The sequence below is a fragment of the Ambystoma mexicanum genome, chromosome 6q (assembly GCF_040938575.1).
Source record: "Ambystoma mexicanum isolate Mex_15411 chromosome 6q, UKY_AmexF1_1, whole genome shotgun sequence".
Classification (NCBI taxonomy): Eukaryota; Metazoa; Chordata; class Amphibia; order Caudata; family Ambystomatidae; genus Ambystoma; species Ambystoma mexicanum.
The window spans coordinates 362,791,230-362,811,752 of NC_090937.1; the positions used below are offsets into that span (position 1 = coordinate 362,791,230).

At 46.2% G+C, this 20,523-nt stretch overlaps 1 long non-coding RNA gene across 1 annotated transcript in view; it reads right to left on the reverse strand.

Moving 5' to 3' along the window:
* Positions 1–1,920: 1,920 nt before the first annotated feature.
* The window catches only part of LOC138515515 (uncharacterized), a 44,814-nt gene continuing 26,211 nt past the window's right edge, over positions 1,921–20,523 (reverse strand). Inside the window, exon 2 of the long non-coding RNA XR_011282040.1 lies at positions 1,921–2,804. This is a non-coding gene — a long non-coding RNA (uncharacterized lncRNA). The remainder of the gene's footprint in view (positions 2,805–20,523) is intronic.

The window sequence follows — 20,523 nt, forward strand, 5'->3', positions numbered from 1 at the left end:
ATTCCATCCGGGTTGCACCACACCCATTTCACCCATTTTACTTCACATCGAACAGGTTGGCGAGCTTCATTGCCTTGTGTGGGAATAACTGACAGTTCACTATACATTCCCTTAGCCTGTTTCTTTCTTCCACAATCAAGTCTCTTGCGCCTCCTATATTCACATCCATCAATACCTTCATTCCAATAGTTCCTTCTGCTCTCTTTCGGAACTTGGTGAGGCAAATCCTCAGCACGCACATTGTCTCTCCTCCCAACATTAATACTCTCAGTATCACCTTCAGCCCATCTGATAGCCATGACGGCATCCACAACCATATGTATGCTATCCAACTCTGATCCTTTCCAGTCGCCTTGACTTCTTCCTCCATCTTTGCATGAAACTATGATAGCTGATTTATTGCTTCCATCAGTGTCCCATAATCTTCGTCGTTGTCAGGGTGTGAATGTGCAACAGGAAATTCCAATCTTTGCGCAAACTCCTCCTTCTATTGCAGTTAGTAATCCATAACATGTCAGTTCTGGAGTGCCACCAACAGTACTGCTCGGTTCTCTTCCTTTATTTCATTGAATCCATTCACTGTGGAGTTTATTGTCACCATCAGCTCCTAAAGGGTAATCTGAAGCCATTTCGCATTCATATAAGTCTGTACAGATAGGATAAATTATGTGAAGAACTTCTGCTTTCAGCTGAACAGCCGGTGTTCGGCCGGTACTTCATCCAGTGCCGTTTCTGATGCTTCTGAGAAGTGATTGCCTCCTCTCTTTACTCTCTTCAATATTGCCAGCTTTTTTCTCTTGCTTGTCTGTTCCTTTTCTACAGACCTCTTCTTTCTTCTGTTAGTGTCCATTTTTGGAAACTCATCGAGCTTCACATCCTTTCGCGGCATGAACAATGAAGGCATATTGATGTGTACCAGTGAGAAACACCTCCCCATTTGGGTGGCAGCTTCTTGTATGCCTTGGATTCACATGCCCAGTAGTGATCCCTCAGAACTGTAGTGCCTATTTCATTGAGACATGCTTTTCTATGCTTCTGCAGCCTGTATATTGCCCCACTTCCACTTCACTGTCATTTTGGTAACACAGTGCAGGGGTCTTCAAGGGTATTATAGGCATTGGTCCACTTGCCTCCCACTCCTTCAGGCATTTGCCATTTTCTTCTTGTACTTAATTCACTGGTGATTGCGCTAGTGTCAGGTCCTTGGTTCCCACCACCCCATCCTTTATTCATCTTCTGTGTAAACTTGACCATACACGAGCATCTATGGTCTCTCCCAGCACCCAGTTTCTTCTTCTGTCTCTTTCACTCTCATCCATGGGCATGGCAGTTCCTTCAATGTTACTGTCTTTTTCTCTCCTTTCTCAGGCCTATCAGTTATGTATTGTATTGCTTCATATAACTGCTAGTAATTATTCATCATGTCTAGTGTCTTTATGTAATTGTCTTTGTATGGGAATGTAGCTTGGGACATCCATCTCAGTGCTGTTGTTTTCCCCCTAAAATATTCATCTGGTTATTACCAACGACAGGTCGATCAGACATTGAGCTCTTGCTGCTGGTATTTCAGTTGCTATAAACGTTTTGGAGGCACTCATGGCATAGGGGATTAATGAGCAGACATTACAGCTCTCTCAACTGGTTTCTTTACGTACCTTTGTCATGTGTTTGTACCACATGTTGTTAGACACTCGAGCTTTGTCTGTGAGATACATGTTTACTCCTTTCATGTCTGTGTCAGCACTGTGCTTACCCCTCCTTACTGTGCTTGCAGTGTTCTCCTGTCCACCTGACATGGTTGCTCCACCTGCTTGGGTCAGGGGAATGTTAGTAGAGGATGCAACGGTAACACTAGCAACAAGTTAAATTCTCCAAAATATAAAAAGCAAATACCACACTTGGACTAAGGAGACACAACAATATAATCACATTCTTTATTATTTCACCCATTGTTACCTGTGCTGCTTGATCCTTGTGCAGATTGAAGATATAGTTGCCTGCCTGAAATGTGCGAAAGTGTGCATTATTTGTTAATATCTAGTTAATTCTTTAAGCCCTTCTTTAAGCCCTATGAACTAGATAATCATTGCGAGCAAAAATGAACACTTGCTTCCACACTGCTCTTACTGCTGGGTCTCTCGGTGTGGCAAGTATAGGAGGGTAGGGTTGCCTTGTTCGAGTTGTGGCTAAGCTTGGGCCAAACATTCTACAAAGGGGAGATAATATACTCTGGGTGATTGTGCTTGGAAACTACTGGATCTTCTCACAGTGTGGACAAATTGGTTTGAGAAAGTATCAGGGTGATTGTCAGTGGGTAACATGAACAAACATCAGTTATTGCAGTTGACTTTCACGAAGAATGTATGTAGAGAATAAAATAACAAACGGACAGTGTATCCTCATTCTAAGTCTATAAGCAGTCCAGTCCCTAACTCTGCTGCCCTTGAGCAAGTAGTCATTGGGTGTCACCCACTCGGTAGTGTACGTTCAGAATCGTTTGTTTGCTCTCCTTGCTGCTGATCATTGGCCCTGTTGAACTCGTTGCCAGGCGAAGCCGCTGCTTTCTAGGGCTTGATGCCATACAAGTAGTTCCACACTGTCTTTCCTTCCAGTCAGACAGCTTTATCTGCTACTGCTGCAATGGTGTGGGGGCCCGTAAATCTGGGTGCATCCCACTTTCAGATAACATTTCATAGCAGGACCACGTCTCCAATGTTAACCTGTCCGTTTACTCCAGAGACTGTTTGTCCATTGTTGCAGTAGCTTTCTCCGTTGTCTTCTGGGCCTGCCCAGAACCGTTGTATCTGGCGAGAGATAAAAAGAGGCACTTGCAATCAAGGAAGTAATGTAATCGTACAACTCCCGACCTAACACATCTGTGCTACTCTCAGCATCTTTCAAATCACTAGTGGGAGGAGCCAGTGGGAGTTGTATGCGCCGTCCTGTCACCACCTCATGGGGCGTTAAATGGTGGTCGGACCCAGCTGATAGTTACCGCACCCTTAGGAAAGATCTGACGAAAGAAATCAAAACAGAAATTTCTGAAATGGTCAACTTTGCTCTAGAAAGGAATTGGATCACAGACAAGGACGCCACTTTTTTGACCACATCACAAGACCGAACTCCATGTTAATATGCCCTCCCCAATATTCATAAAAACTTATTAGATCCACCACGGAGACCCATTGTCTCTGGTTGTGGATCCATTCTGGAACCTATTGGCTGTTTCATTGACTTTTTTCTTAAACCGTTAAGCATTAAAACGAAATCATATCTTAGGGATACCATGCATACTATTCAAGTCTTTGAGAATCTCCCCTTTGATTCTGAACAACAATTCTTGGTGATCATGGATATCAAATCATTATATACGTCTATACCACAAGAGGCAGCTATAGACTGTATCTATGAACATCTGACCAGAGAGAATGGTCAATTACAGGTCCCACCGGAGTTCATTATTGAACTGGCCACTTTGGCACTTGGGAAAAAAAATTCTCATTCGATAACCAGTTCTACCTACAAATAAAAGGGACAGCAATGGGCGCTACTTTTGCCCCGAGCCTAGCAATCCTCTTCATGGCATCTTTTGAGGATCAGTTTGTATATAGTCAAACCAATCAATGGAGCTCAAAAATCGATCATTGGCATCAATATATCGATGACATTATTTTCATTTGGACTGGTGATGAGACATCTCCTAAAGAATTCTGGGAATGGCTCAACACACGTAACAATAATATCCAATTCACACTGGAATACAGCAATACCCTAGTACACTTTTTGGATTAACAGATTCTGTGGAATAGGGACAAACTCATGTGACACCTGTTTAGGAAAGCTACTGATCGGAACACCCTCCTGCATTTCCAAAGCAATCATACGCAACATATCAAACAGAATCTCCCGTATGGCCAGTTTCTATGGCTGCGCAGGAACTGCTCTTCTCTTATGACAATGCAAGTGCCCTAGAAACAAGACTACGGGCACAAGGCTATCCCAAGAGATTGGTAAAGAATGCAAGCAAAAGAGCCAGGTTCACCAACCATGACCTACTCTTAACACCGCGGGCTAACACCAACCAGCCCTGAGAAGAGAGAGTTACTTGTGTGATCACACATGGCCTTAATTCTTTTGACCTCAAGAGAGTGATCCGCCAACAGTGGCCCATAGTGAGACTACACCTCTGGGATGAACCCATACCAAGATTTGCCTTTAAGAGAGCAAAGAATATTAAGGATCATCTGGTACACTCAGCATTCACTCGAGACACACCTCGCACAGGGCTTTGGAATTTACGGAAGGTCACGGGCCACTATCCATGTGGTTCGTACTCTGTATGTGAATTTACAAAAAAGATTCAAACATTCGAGATTGGCAGTACACAATGGACACTCAAACATCAATCAAACTGCAAGAGCAACCAAGTGGTCTATTCCATCGAGTGCCCATGCGGCCTCCGCTATGTAGGCCAAACAATGCGCAGTGTTGGGACCCGCATTTTAGAACATCGGTCTAGAATCCGATGCAAAAATGACACAGCCCCTCTGGTAACACACTTCCTGAACGAACATCACACACCGGATGATATACTTTGGTGGGTTCTGGAGAAAATCCAAAAGGGCCCCAACATACAGAACAGACTACTCAATATGGAAAAGAGATGGATACATAGACTAGATTCCTTTGAAAATGGACTGAATGAACAATGTTCTCTTGGTTAATAGACACACGGGCCACATCTGCCCAACATGTGACTCATTCACATATAGCCCTCATCGGTGGGGACATCGGCCTCAGTACCCCTACGGTGCTCCCCCAGAAGGGGGTCTCTTCCTGAAGTAACCTTTTGAGTGGCTTAGCATGCACTGTACACAGAATGACCTGGACCTCCACTACTGGGTATCTCCTGTGAGCGCACACCGTAACTTTGAGATACACGGTGGGAGTTTGTGCTTCTAATCTGCCAATCTCCCCCACAGAGACCAAGGCATGGCCCAATGTTCCCCATGTGACAGTTGGGGGTCACACTTGGCCCCATACCTTTGGCCACTGCCACTCTAAAGACTGTGCTCCTCCGTTGCTCTCTGTTGTCCCGGCCCACCATTAGAGATGTGGTCGTGCCTCTGGGCTACTCGTTTTTGCCGGAATACAACACATTCCGCTTCATTCGCAGCAGCACACGCCAGCACTGCTCTGTATCATTTCGTTATGCAGAAGGGTCGAGATTGCACCGTTCGCACCACTGCCCTTGGCAGCCTCATATCTTTTACCCTGCACGCTGCTGTATTTTCCTCACCTGGTTACCACGGCAACCCTTCGTGTACTCTCATACATGCGAGACACCACGACCTGTGGACACCGGGTTTCCCCGGCTCCGCCTGCAGCGCTTCCGACACCTACAAATTATTTGTCACAACGTCACCTACACGTGACCTTGTTACTGTAACAACCCCTTTATTTACTTCCGCATACCACAATATGCCGTATCTGCGCGGCTTTTCGTTTTCCCGGCCAGAGACCGGTTTGGAGCTTGGAGGTATGAGTTCCATACATGGCGTTTTTACTAGTGTAGGCATATTTGTGTCCCACAGAGAGCTGCTCCAGAGCACGGGTGTAAAGCACAGGGTTTCCGACGCTCGGTTTCTGGACTCGGCTCATAGATCTGTTGTTGCTCTCTCACAGTTACCTTTAGACATGTCCGGACGCATGAGAACGTATAGAGATCATGCATTTATTCACATGTCAGTTTATTCAGGGGTATTCTGCACGCCATCATTTTAAACGATTCTTTCGTATCGACCCTGCTTCGTAGGTACATCACACTGAGAGCAGCCTGAGCCCGCTACCATTCATGATCCTGTTTGAGACGCCGCGTTAAACACAGCAGGCGACCGCTGGGTAACATCTTCTCTCCTGCTACCCAGGTACAAAAGCATTCTATATTTATAAAATATGGGTTCTATCCACTCCATAGGCCATTGACACTGATACTCTTCAATTCTAGGTACCTTAGACTGTGTGTAGCAGCTGGCTATGTATGACGTCTCGACATCTCAGCGTCCGTAGACTCGTATTGCAATGTGAACTTTTCTTCCTGCATCACATGCTGATATTTGGATATTTTGTAAGGTGAGACATCTCTCGCCTTATCCCCGCAGATCCAACTGTTCTAAATATTCAATGCGGCAACTATCAACTTGTGACAAATTGATAAGGGGCTCAATCTGGAATCCTTGTGGTTGTGCCTGAAAAGGGCTCACATAGCTAGGAATTGTTTTTCCGTTTGGTGGTATTCATTCTATGCTGTCAGAACACCACCGTTCAGGGATATCAACATATAGCTTTTTAGTTGTCCCATTAATAAAATACAAATAGAGATATTTTTTAGGTATATCTCTGTACTTGTACATTTTCACATCCCCCACACAGGTTAACCTGCTTCGAGGCAAGTGGTGATCCCCTTCTGTCTTCCACACCCTCTCATTAGTCTTTTCTCCCTTTTTTCTTTCTCTGTTTTCTCTCCACAATCACAGGGTCCTGTTTACCACTGCCCTGATGAAGGTGGATCTTCCTGACCAACGACTTGAACGCACATGTTCATACCGCCAAAACGTATGATTATGAGAGGGGACTGAAGATCCTTGCACTAGACCTTAACATAAGTTTGGGCCACGAGTAATAACGGGTCCAAAAAATTGAAGGATTTTTTCTTCCTTTGCCCCCCTCCTGCGTTGGCAGACCCGATTTCAGTTCAAGAATCTTCTTAGCTCTGGAAAACTAAAGAGGACTGATTTACCTTGTTCTCTCCATTTTAAACCTGTTTCATTTGAATGTACAACGACGTTTGGGTTTAAGAAACTTCCTGTTTAACTAGTAACTGAACAGACTTTGTAGACATAAGCTTTATGCTATTTGCATTTTTTTGTTAATAACGGCCAACTGTAGCCGATGATGCTCACATTTTTTTCAAGAAAAATGTATAATTATGTTTGTTCTTTCTTCTCTCGCTCATGAATGATTTCATTTATTTTTTTCTTGACTCATTTGTTTTGTTCTATATGTATATTCATATTTATATGTTTTTGTAAATGTCAAAGTGCCCCCATGAGTTGGGGCTTATATTTATCTCTCAAATAATTTTTGGTTTGATTATCACATTGTATGATTTTAGTATATTGTATTGTGTTGAAAATAAGATATGACATAATTTATGGTTGACATTGTGTTGCTCTTCATATGAGGGGATATGAATTTAATTCAATTGGGTTGCACTAGGACATTTGATTCGAATAATCTGATCTAGTGACCTACCTCTCCCTGTAACAGTCCCCCCTCTTTGTGATATTGTTGAGCAATGCAAACAATGAAAGTGGTATGCAGTGTAGCCAGTTTTTCTCTGTTCTCTGTTTTGTCTTATCTATTGCCTCCTTCAGGAGGCTGTTGATGCTTTCATACATCCCGTTTGCTTGTGGGTTGGTATGCACAGGAGAACCTGGTGATGTGTTTGAACATTTCATTGGTGAAGTGAGGGCCGTTGTTAGACTGCAGAACCTCATACACGCCCCATCGCAGGAATACTTCCCTGATCAGAAACCTGGCCGCCCTGAGGGCATCAGGATGAGAGCAGGGGCCTGCCTCAATCCACCAAGAGAATGGGCATACAACCACTATCATGTAGCGGTACCCTTGGCACACTTGAATCATGTCAACGTAGTCAACATGTACATGTTGGAATGGACCTGCTGGATGTGCTATGGCTCCTCTCACAACTCTCAATGTATGTCCTGCTGTGTACTGTTTGCATACAAGACAATTATTCACAAATTCAACCATGTGTTCTGCCAAATTAGGACAGAACCATGTTTCTCCAATATGGGCGACAATGACCTCTTTCCCAGTGTGCGTGGGATAGTGTAACTGTGGAAATGCTGTGTTCAATACTGCCAGAGGTATCACCACCTTCCCTGTTTTGTTTTGCCACCATAGGGTGTCTGTTGGAGACACTGTGCAACCCCTTTCCATCCACAAGTCCTTCTCTTCCCTGGGTGCAGCTCCCTGCAACTCCATGATCTGTGATTCTAGTAGCACATTGTACCCTTCCTTTAGTATCATTGTCCTTGCATTATGGACATGTGATGCTGCCCTCATCTCTAGTAATTCTCTAAAATATGCTGCGCATTTTGCTTCTGAGTCTGCTGCTTCGTTTTCTCTTGAAATACCGTCTTCCCCTCATGTTTGTGCCTGGCAATTCACTATGGCTTCCTGTGTAGGATCATCAATTACTTCGATCAGTTTGCCCAATAAAAGTGCATGCTGTACTGGTGTCCCATCTGCCCTCCTGGAGCCTCTCCTGATCCACTGTGACAGACCTAAATGTACTGTTGACATCACGTACGCTGAGCCCGGATGCCCTGTCACTTCCTTTTCCCTAGTGTTTTCTAATGCTAGTATTAAGGGCAGTAATTCTGCTGCTTATACTGAATAATGTGGTGGTAATCGTGCACGTTTCACTACCTCACTTGTTCCATGCTCCCTCAATCTCACCACTGCTGTCCCGGTATGTCTGACACTATCTGTCTGGTCATTTGTTGAAGACCCGTCAATGTACAGCACGTCTTCCCCTCAAGTGCGTCCTCATGTCTTTGCAGGTCTCACTGAACATCTGTATGTTTGCTGTAAAGTCGTGTGCATAGCAGCCTACCTGCAGAACATCTGTGAGGAAGGTTGCTGTTTTGACAAGTCTGCACCTCACTATTTTAAGTGAGGCGTTTGATAGTATCACCTTGTATCCTGATGCTCTCTGTGTTGTCAAAGTGCTCTTTGGCTTCTGCAGTATCGCAAAAAGTGCATGCTCCACGTAAAGCATAGTAGTGCACCCCATGGTAGTCCCTGATGATTTCTCCAATGCAAATGAACCAGCAGCCAAAGCTTGTTCACACTTATAGTATCCTCTCATTACAGGGTCAAGTGTTCCACTGTATTAAGCAATGGGCTTGTGTCCCAAACTTATCCTCTGTGTCAGTACTGCCATTATAACTACCCCAACAGTGTGTGAGAACAGAAAAAAATCCTTTTTGCAGTCTGGTATCCCTTACACTGGAGCTGTGCATATTGCTTCTTTTAGTGTATTGAATGTCTCAGTCATCTCATTCGTCCAGTTCATGGTCTTGTGTCCCGTCTTTACTTCTTTCAGAGCACCCAGTAAAGGCCTTGTGTATGTACTGTAGTTGAACACCCAAGCTCGGCAGTAATTGCACAACCCTAAGAAGAGAACTGCTGCATTTCCCTTACTGTCGTGGGTATTGTCGCCGCCCTCTCTGGCGTGATCTGTTTGCCATTTTGGGAAATTGTCTGTCCATTGTATAGTACTTCTTTCTGACAGTACTGTAGTTTGGCTTTGTCCACCTTGTACCCCTTGTCGGCTAACACAGTCAGCATGTGCACTGAGTCTTTTCTAAACGTGTCTTCTGTCATGCTGCAAATCAAAATGTCATCTACGTAGTGAAAAACTGTGCTTTCCAGCTGTACATTGCCTAGGTCCATTTGTAGGACCCTGTTGAATATAGAGGGTGACTCGCAGTACACCTGTGGGAGCCTTGTATGTTTCCACCTCTGGTTTCTATACATAAAGGAAGTCAGGTCTTGTGTGTCTGTGTGTAGTGGTACTGAGAAAAATGCATTTTTCGAGTCTATATCCGTGAAGCAGGTACCTTCAGCCGGAATACTGCACAAAACTGTCGCTGGATTTGGGACCAAAGAAAACTCTGCCTCTACAGTATGGTTTAGGGGCTAAGTCCTGAATAAAATGCCATGATCCCCACTTTGCTTTCTTGACAGGGTACACAGCTGTGTTGCATGGGGACTCTGACGGTACTAGGATGCCTCTCTCCACTGGTGCTACAATCATCTCATAAATGCCCTCATCTGCCTCCTAGGAAAGTGGATACTGTTTTACTCTGGATAGAATTGCTCCTGGTTTCAACTTTAGCTTCACTCCCCCTATTCCTGTCAACAGCCACAGATCATAAGGACTTGTGGTCCATAGGATGCTGGGTACCTTGGCCAGATCCTCCTCACTGAAGGATTGTGGTGCCTCCAGCGCCATTGCCATCTTCTGTGGCACCTCCCTGTAATGTATGCTCAGCCAGTATGTCACAGTCATCTCAAACATCATCTGGTGTTCTGATTGTTCGTCTCTGACGCTGTGGTCAGGCTGCACCCTTCTCCCACCACGATCACTGCTGGCCATGACCGACCTGTGTCATCCATCCCATGTACTGCTATCAACTTGTCCCTCAGAACTACTGCCTCGATCTAGATTGGCACTATCATCCCTTCCTTCTCGTCCATAGGGAGCTCTGGTCTGAAAAAGTACTCATTTGGCATCTGCCACATCTTTCCTGCAATCACTGGGAGCCATGCAATTGCCATGTCAGTTCCGTACTGGAACAGCTCCTTGTCCACTGGCACCCCACTCTGTACCTTCTGCCCACAATAGGCTTGAATGATCTCTTTTACATTGAGCATGTGTATTCCTGGTGTGGAACACACTATCCCCTTGTCTGTAAATGAAATTGTTATGTTCAATCTGCTCATAATGTCTCGTCCACGTATATTTACAGGTGTCTGTCGAAAGTATAGTAAAGGCAGAGATAGATTGTATTCTCCTATAGAAAGAGAGATATCATCTGTAAAACAAACCACTGCCCAAGCCCCAGAGAATCCTTGAGTACTCATGGCATCACCTGACAATGTAAATGCTCCTTCCTGAATGCAGGACCTAGTCGCCCGTGTATATACAAGAAAGGAAAAAGTCTTGTCACCTATCGCCACCCCTATGTGATGTTCCTCTGGAGGGTTGGGTGTGATCGACAGGAGGGAACACATCAAGTCTGTCTGTGGGCTGTCCTATTGAGGGTACATGGACATTGCCTTTCCTGTGAATGGATTGTTCCCTATCATGGTGACCCCTCTCAGTTTCCTAATGGTTTACAGTGCCCATGGAGTCCATAAGTGGGCATGTGCCATCGTTTAGCTGTACACTGTCCTGTACTTGTGGCACTTGCTGTGAGCTTCCTCGAATATGTGATGCTTGTAAATATTGTGGTACGGGTGCTAGCATCTGGGGTATGGGTGCTTGTATCTGGGGTACAGGTGCTGGCATCTCTGGTATCTGTGTCATGGGCTAGTGTGTCTGCTGGAGCCCCCCCTGTGTCTGTCCTTGTTGTATCTGTGGTTGGTCCTGCAAATAGTAATCACCTTGATCCTCCTGAAACGTCTGCTGGTATGGTCTTCCCCAATTCTGCTGCATCCCCCTGTTCCTGCAAGCTCTTGAAATGTGTACCAGCTGCCCACGTGACCAACACTGTGGTGGCTCCCTCCCATGACTTTGGAAACCACCCCCGTAATTCCCTGGGCCCTGCTTTGTGTATCCATGAAATCCTCCTGGAAATCTCCCTCGGTTGTGATGTGTCTGCGGTCTGTACCCATGGCCCCTCAATGACCGCGCCCCATGAACCCTCCCCCCATGGGCGACTGTGTATACTGCTGCTGCGGTTGCTGTGTCTCCTGTGTGCTTGCGCTATTCAGTACCTGCCCTTCCATTGTGTACTTCGATAGTTCTTTCTGCACTAATTTTGCTTCATTTACCTTTTTGTCCTCCGCCTTCTTCTTAAGCTTCTCATGCCATAGCCTACAATGGTGAACAATCGTGAGTTGTATTTCTTGCCATGCCTTTGCTTCCATGCCCACCAACTTCCTTAACTGTTTTCTGTACGGGCACTGGTAGCACATGGCATAATATGTGATAAAATGCTGCTACTGTATTATCCCATAGTTCACGAGTTTTAAGGCACCAAAGCTCTTGGATCGCCTGAATGTAGTGTAAAGGGTCTTCGTCTGCCTCCATTTTGTGAGACATAATGACATCGTGTCTGGGTATTGTGTCCTCAAGGCTTGCCATACGGCAGCCCTGCAGTTTGCGTATGGTGAACCGTTGTGTGCCGTGTTCTGTGTCGTTACTCCGAGGAATCCCGCCCTCTTCCATACGTCATCTGCAGCTTCCCCGAAGATCACTACCAATAGTCTGTTCACATGCCCAACTGCTAACCTCTGGCCTGATGTTAACCTTTTCATCTCGTATATCCATTTCCCAACCCCCGCTGATAATGATAGTGAGCTGCACTGCACATTCTCTTTGTCGATATGCTTCCACAGTATATACTGAGGTCGCACCCCTCCCCTTTGCAGTAAGGGCATCTGTGTAGACCCTACCTCCCCATGCATGTTCCTAGTCAGCCTGAACTGTCTTCCCTTGCTTTCGATGCTTGCGTATTAGGTCTGGTATGTTATGTTATGTTACTTGGCATTTACATAGCACCTTATGTATCATTGGTATGACCTCAAATCGCTGGTAGGTTGAACGCTCTCGGGAACCGCAGTTCAAGTCAGTAGAGAGAGAGAATGTAGTATGGTGCATGGGCGCACCGGATATGTGTGCAGCTGGTGTGGTTGTTGCATGTTAGCTGCTTCATAGCGGTAGGAGTGGTGCTGAGGAAATCAGTTGGATGTGTTCAGTCAGGAGGGTGTACACTCAGACTGAGTTCTGGCTGTGATAGGCCTGAGGAGATGCCTAAGCTAGCCATAATGTGCTCAGCTAGCTGTGTTTTATCAGGATGATGAGGTGTTCGTCGGTTCATGTTAGTATGAGAACAGCTAGGCCGAATGTGTCATAGCATAGCTGTGTTCTGGTTAAGTGATGGTGTATAGGAGAGACTAAGCGTAGTAGTGAGATTTGGTGGTTTATCAGTGAAGCGCAAGCGGCCAGGCATGAGTCCAGGACAGGGGGTGTACATAGTGACATACGTTTATAAAGCGACAGGATGGATATGGTGACATGGGGATAGAGGTACATAGCAGTCGTTCCATCCGCTTCATCTGTTTCATCGGTTCTATCCACTTCATCCGTTTGATCTGCTTCATCTGTTCCATCCGCTTACATCCGTTCCATCCGCTTACATCCATTCCATCCATTTACATACGTTCCATCCACTTGCATCCTATCCATTCCATCTACTCAATCGATCTATCCACTCCATCCATCCATCTATTTATCCACTCCATCCAACCATATATCTATCCATTCCATACATTCATCTATCTATCCACTCCATCCGTCTAGCTACCCGTTCCATCCACTTCATCCGTTCTATCCACTTCATCTGTTCTATCCACTTCATCCGTTCCATCCACTGTATGCGTTCTATCCACTCTATGCGTTGCATCCATTCTATGCATTCCATCCACTCTATGCGTTCCATCCACACTATCCGTTCCATCCACTCTATGCGTCTTATCCACACTATCTGTTCCATCCACTCTATCCGTTTCCTCCACTTCGTCCATTCTACGCATTTCGTCCATTCTACCCACTTTGTCCATTCTACCCACTTCATCCATTCTACCCACTTCATCCGTTCCATCCGGTTCCATCTACTCCATCGGTTCCATCGGTTCCATCCATTCCATCCACTTCATCGGTTCGATCCATTCCATCCACTCTTTCCACTCCATCCATTCCATCCACTCCATCCATTCCATCCAGTTCATCTGTTCGATACAGTTCATCCACGCTATCCATTCTGTCCACTCCATCTGCTTTATCCACTCCATCCGTTCAGTCCGTTCCATTAATTCATCTATCTATCCGTTTCATCCACTTCATCCGTTCCATCCACTTCATCCGTTCTATCCACTTTATCCATTCCATCCACTTCATCCATTCCATACACTCCATCAGTTTCATCCGTTTCATCCTCTCCATCCAATCCATCTAATCCATCCACTCCACTCCATCCAGTCCATCCACTCCATCCCCTCCATGCACTCTATGCACTCTATCCCCTCCATCCTCTCCACCCACTACATCCTTCCCATTCATTCCATCTGGTTCCATCCGTTCCATCTGGTTCCATCTGTTCCATTTGGTTCCATCCCCTCCATCCCCTCAATCTACTCCATTCATTCATCCACCCCATCTAATTCCATCTGCCCACTCATCCTTCTCATCCATTCCATTTGCTCCATCTGGTTCCATCCGGTTCCATCTACTCCATCCGTTCCATCCACTCCAACCGTTCTATCCACTCTGTCCGTTCCATCTACTCCAACTACTCATCCATTTTATCCATTCATCTCCCCCACCCCCTCCATCCACTCCATCCACTCCATCCAATTCCATCCATCCATTCCATCCAATTCATCTGTTCCATCTACTTCATCCGTTCCATCCATTCCATCTACTGCATCTGTTCCATTCACTCCATCCACTCCATCCGTTCCATCTACTTTGTCTGTTCCACCCACTCCATCCGTTGCATCCACTCCATCTACTCATCCATCCATCCGAACCATCCACACCATCCCCTCAATCCCCTCCATCCACTCCATCCACTCATCCCTTTATATCCTCTTGATCCACCCACTCCATCCTTCCCATCCGTTCCGTCCAATTCATCCGTTCCATCCACTCCATCTGGTTGGATCCACGCCATCCGTTCCATCCACTCCATCCGTTCCATCTGCTCATCCACTCTATACACTCCGTCCCCTCCATCCACTCCGTCCCCTCTGTCCACTCCATCCTCTCCATCCACTCCATCGACTCTATTCATTCATCCCCTTCATCCACTCCATCTAATTCCATCAACCCACTCCATCCTTCCCATCCATTCTATCCACTTCATCCAGTTCCAACCGGTTCTGTCCGGTTCCATCTACTCCATCCATTCTATCCACTCCATCCGTTCCATCCACTCCATCTGTTCTATCCACACCATCTGTTCCATCCACTCCATCCGTTCTGTCCACTCTGTCCGTTCCATCCACTCCAGCTACTCATCCATTCTATCCCTTCTTCTACTCCATCCCCTCCATCCCCTCCATCCACTGCATCCACTGCATCCCCTCCATCCACTCATCCCCTCCCATCCTCTCGATCCACCCACTCCATCCTTCCCATCCGTTCCATCCACTCCATCCGGTTGCATCTACTCTATCCGGTTCCATCCACTCCATCAGTTCCATCAATTCCATCAATTCCATATGTTACATCCACACCATCTACTCCATGTACTCCATATACTCTATCCGTTCCGTCTACTCTATCCGTTCTATCCACTCCATCTGTTCCATCCTCTCCATCGGCTCCATCCGTTCCATCCACTCTATCCATTCCATCCACTCTATCTATTCCATCCACTCTATCCGATCCATCCATTCCATCCACTCCATCCTTTCCATCCACTCCATCTGTTTCATCCACTCCGTCTGTTCCATCCAGTCCGTCCGTTCCATCCAGTCCGTCCCACCCATTCTGTCCGTCCGTTTCACCCACTCTGTCTGTTCCATCCACTCCGTCCGTTCCATCCATTCTGTCCGTTCCATCCACTTCGCCCGTTCCATCCACTTCGCCCGTTCCATCCACTTCATCCGTTCCATCTACTTCATTCATTCCATCCACTTCATTTGTTCTATTCAGTCTATCTGTTTTAGTCTTTCCATCTGTTCAATCGACTGCCTTTACTCTTTGTTTTATTTGTTCAGCAACTTTGGTTTGTATTTGTTGTGGCTATTTATTCCGTTCATTCTAAGCATCGATTCTTTAATGGAAGAGCCACGTTTTCAGTAGTTTGTGGAAAGATATGTAGTCTTCGGTGAGTCAAATGTGGGTGAGTCAAATGTGGGGTGGGAGCGAGTTCCACAGAGTGGGGACCAGGGCTGAGAATGATGATCCTCCTAACTTGACTGAGTTGGTGTTCGGTATCACTAGGAGGAGTGCAGAGCTTGATCTTAGAGTGCGCGGTGGGTGGTAGGGTTTTAGCTTGTCCTGTAGGTACAAAGGTCCGGTTTTATGCATCGCTCAGTGGGAGATGTATAAGGTTTTGAAAGTCACCTTTCGTCCAACCGGGATCCAGTGGAGAGTTCTGAGAGCTGGAGAGGTGTGATCTCTTGGGCCAAGTGCTAGAAGCAATTTTGCTGCAGCGTTTTGTGCTCTTTGTAGTTTGATGGGGTGGTATGCTTGGATTCCGAGGTAGAGGGAGTTGGCATAGTCCAGTCTTAACATTACAATATATTGTACAGTGGCGAGTTGGTTGGGAACGGAGAGGTGCGAAAAAATATGTCTAAGAATTTTGAGGTGGTAATGGCAGGATTTAGAGACATTGTTGGTTTGGCGAGGGAGGGTTAGGTCAGAGTGAAGAGTGCATCCAAGCTTTTTTACTGTGGTTGAGGTGGTTGGTGGATTGCCCATGAATGATGGCCAGGGTAGAGGGTGGGGAAGAATCTTGGTGTTGCCGCACACCATGATTTCAGTTTTGGTAGGATTTAAGAGGAGGTGATTTGTGGTTATCCAGCGATCAATATCAAGGAGGCAGGCAGAGAGGTTGGGCTGACAGTTGGGTTTTGAGTTGAGGAGTTTTTTATGGGTATTCGGACACTGTTGTCATGTTCCCCTGTTACCCTCTCTCTCAAGCACACTATCGCTGTCTCCCCTTCTTTCGTCCTGGGAGTTCTCTAAGCCTGTCTACATATGTCGTTATGTCATTGAGGATACACAAGTCATCTGTCACCTGTGTCCCGCACATCCATGCTCCCTCCTCCTGCTCACCCTGTGCCTGGCCCACTCACCCATTTCACCCTCTTATCTGTCCCTGATCCTGTGGACTGGGACCTATGCAGCTCCCCCTTCTCGTCCCCACTGTTCCGTCCTTCTTTGTCACACCCCGGGCCCATGCTGCTACAAAAGTCATCTACGAAGCTTAGCCTCCTAATTTTGTCGATGCAAGATTTCAAGTTAATGTCGATATCCCTCAAGTCATGTCTGCTGCCTCCCTCCGCAAGAGCCCTATGCCTGTATAGTCACGTACTGTGGTTCTCCTGTCCCATGAGGTTGTGCTGTCTGGCAGTGCTCGTCTGCCACCCTCAAAGCTATAATTTCCCCTGTTCGCTGTCCATTGTGTCTTTACAGCCCGTATTGCTTGCTCGTCCTCCTGTTAGCGTGCGCATTCCCTTGCCAATCTGTATACCTGCAACTTGATCTGTTCCTTCTCAATCAACTTGCATTTTTTCCGCTCTGCTACCTCCCACCGACTCTTGATCTCTTCTACTTCTCTTTTCCTTCTGTGTCATTGTTCCTGTTCCTCTCATTTTCTTTCTCCATGATCTCTTTCTATGCTTTATTCTCTTTCTCTCTGTACCTGCTCCTTCTCTTCCTCCATTCTCCTCTCCATATCCTCTCTCTATCCTTACCACTCTTCTCTCCCTGTCTTCTCTCTTTACCCTCTTCTCTCTACTCCTCTCCCTGTCCTCTCTCTCTAACCTCTCCTCGCTTTCTTTCTCCCGTCTGTCAGTTTCCTCCATTATCTCAGCCCAATCCAATGCTTCCCCGCTCCCCTTTAACCCTTCCATTGCCTTCATTGTCCCTTCTGCTTCCCCATATGTTTTCCCTTTTATCTTTAGGAGGATCTGTCACCCTATCCATTCGCCCGTGGCTATTCCCCCTAGCCCTTCATTTTCAACGGTCTGTACCTCACTGTTTGGACCTTTCTCAGCGATCGGCTGCCCTGTGCCTCTCGGACCCTCCTTCCTAGTTTATGGTGGTGGTTTATTTGCCAGATTTGAATACCCCTCTGCTGCTCTTAATTCTCGTATGGGTTACATCCCTTTCTCATCATCTATGTCATCAGAGACCACATTCGGAGGGACGTTAGGGGGAGCAGGAGGCAGGGTCGCGGACCCCAGTACCTCCTGCTGGCTCAGCATCCACTGACACCTCACTGCATCCCCCTCACCTCTTGGAACATGCACCACAATTCGAATATCGCCATGCGGCTTGTTAGCTTCTTCCCCTTATAGGTGCCCTGTATGTGTGTCAGTAGTGATTGCTGCACATCTTTGGAGAAACCTCTGCAAGGTGGCCATGGTTTAGTTAACTTCCCCTCTGTACCTTTAGACCATTCTATTCTATATTTGCATATTTTCTCCCGAAAGGGTTGGAGTGTTTTACACAAGTGCTGGAGGGGCGTGTCCCCTCGCGCATCCCTCGATTCATCACTCTTTTGTTTACCTGACCTCAAATTGAGGGTTTCGATCATCCACTCTTAAGGGAGGTACACAATGCAATCACAAAGTTATTACTTTACTATGAGCCTCTCTAGCTCCACCTTACCAGGTATGCGCCATACACCGCTCACTTTACAAGTTCCCTTCCTCCTCAGGCACACCCACAATCTTGCGCATGTACCTTACGCGCACTGCCACTTGCTCACTTCGTCTGCCAATCCAAGTTTCCAATGCTAACTGCTCACCGTCTTGTGTTCTCTGAGTCCTATGCACAAATCTATGGGTGATGTCACCATACTAACTTCGTAGTGCTGAAAAATGGAATAGCGCACGCACAATGCTACAACCCATTACTCCCAAAAAGCACACAACCCCAACACAAACCCAACAGCCTTCAGGCTACCAATATTCTCTTGTGATCGAACTGTACCCACTGCATCGCCTTGCATGCAAAATGTCTCTCTCCAGGAGACTTAACCAGTTGACTCACCTTCAGCAATCTAGGCCAACATTTCTTGCTAAACCTTACAGGGATATCGTCATCTATGACCCGAGCTAAAACACCTAACCCACAGGAAAGCCACTATTTACATAACTCCTGTCATCCATGTCCTCGAGTGAATAGTCTAGGTTATTCGCCAGAACCGTTTACCTCTAAGATAGAATATGCCCTGCCCACAAATAATGACGTCTACCTCCGCTTCTGTCCCTACTAAGTTTGACAATGATAAACAATGCTTTGACAATACTCAATGACACTAAGAAAATGCTCCACAATACTCAATACCCTCCTTCACACCCACAGTGTCTGTGTGACTAGGTCAATACTTACACTCTGTGTTCTACTGGCGCTGCTCGGCTGCCGTGTCCCACAGAAACTGCCACTTCCCCATCCTGGTCTGCATGGACTCCTCGCTGACTTCGGGCAGGATATTCTCCAAGCTGGCTCCTGACGGCCTTTCCATGGGTAAGCGTTCCCCATCTTTCTTGAAATATGAGAGGGTCCTGCAGCCTTTCAGGTTCCACAGCAGAGGAGATGACTTTGTGCTGGGCTGTGACAGTACTGCCTTCATCACTGCCCTATCAGTGTGTGAGAACAGAAATAAATCCTTTTTTTAGTCTGGATCCTTCACACTGGAGATTTGCATATTTGTCATGCCTGCTATGGCCACAGCATCTCTCTCTGCTTCAGCTAGACTGTCTGCTCTAAAGGAGCGTCAACGCAGACATTTCACCCGAAGAATGACAGCCCGGTCATTCTATTTGCGTTGGCAATTATATGGACAGTTGCCTTGGAGATAGCATCCATCTCAAAAAGACGCCATGCTTGATGTCACGTGATTCTGAGCGGCGTTCTACGAACGTTGAGGTTGAAGTTATTTAACTCAACCTCAGGTGGTGTTTCGCTGCTTCTGATTGTTTTTCCGTTCTTGAAGCTGTTATCGGTACGCTTGGAATCAGCTACTTTATATCTAGTTTGCTCACCAGCCTCTGGTGTTCGTTCCTCTCTCACAGAGCCTTGCTCTGCCCTTTTCAAGCCTTTTCTACGGCTATATTGCTCCCAGGAGTTTTCTGGTGAACGTTTCTGGTGCCTCATCTGAAGAATTCCTCCCGCCCTGCCATTGTTTTCCAGCGCAGGTATTTATTCTTTTGAAATACCCCTGAGCTGCCCTTTTGTTCCCTGATTAACAACTGGTATCCGGAATTCCGTCTTCGGTTGTTGGTTTTGAGTTACAGACCTTTTCTGCCTCTCTTTATTTGTTTATCACCACACGGAATAGACTGCCTCACCTCAACAACATTCATTTGGTTTACCACAAAAAAGGGCACCTGACTTCTTTTCATTCTGGTCATGTTTGTTGAACTATAACTGCTATTTGGCATGGTTCCACCACTCCCAGCTACTTCCACAGTTATTTGTTTTTTTCTTTGCTTACCAAGAACCACAGATGTGCACTGAACTTTATGGACACTTTCCAGTAGTGCACTTACCAGATTCTAGTGTGTCCTTCATGCCGTTCGGGTAGTAGCTCCCATACTAACCTTGCTTCCCTGGTCGTTGGTTGATTTTCTTGGACTACCTTGAATTGTTACTTCTCATTCGGAACCCTGGACAGTTTTCTTTGCTTCTGAAGACCACTACAGGTTAGTCTTGGTTAATATCTGGTACAACAGTCTGTTTAATTTATAAGACCCTTATGTTCATTTGGCATAGATACTGAATGGTGTCTTTTTTGCAGCCTGGTGAATTCCTGCTACTTGTGTTCCATGCCCTTTCCATTGATTCACTATTCTAGCTGTTTAATTCAATCAGTTGGAGAGGTACATCAATTGGATGGTCTATGTTCTACAATAGATCAAGACAACTGAGACTATTGAGAGACAACCTGTATCCTTTTT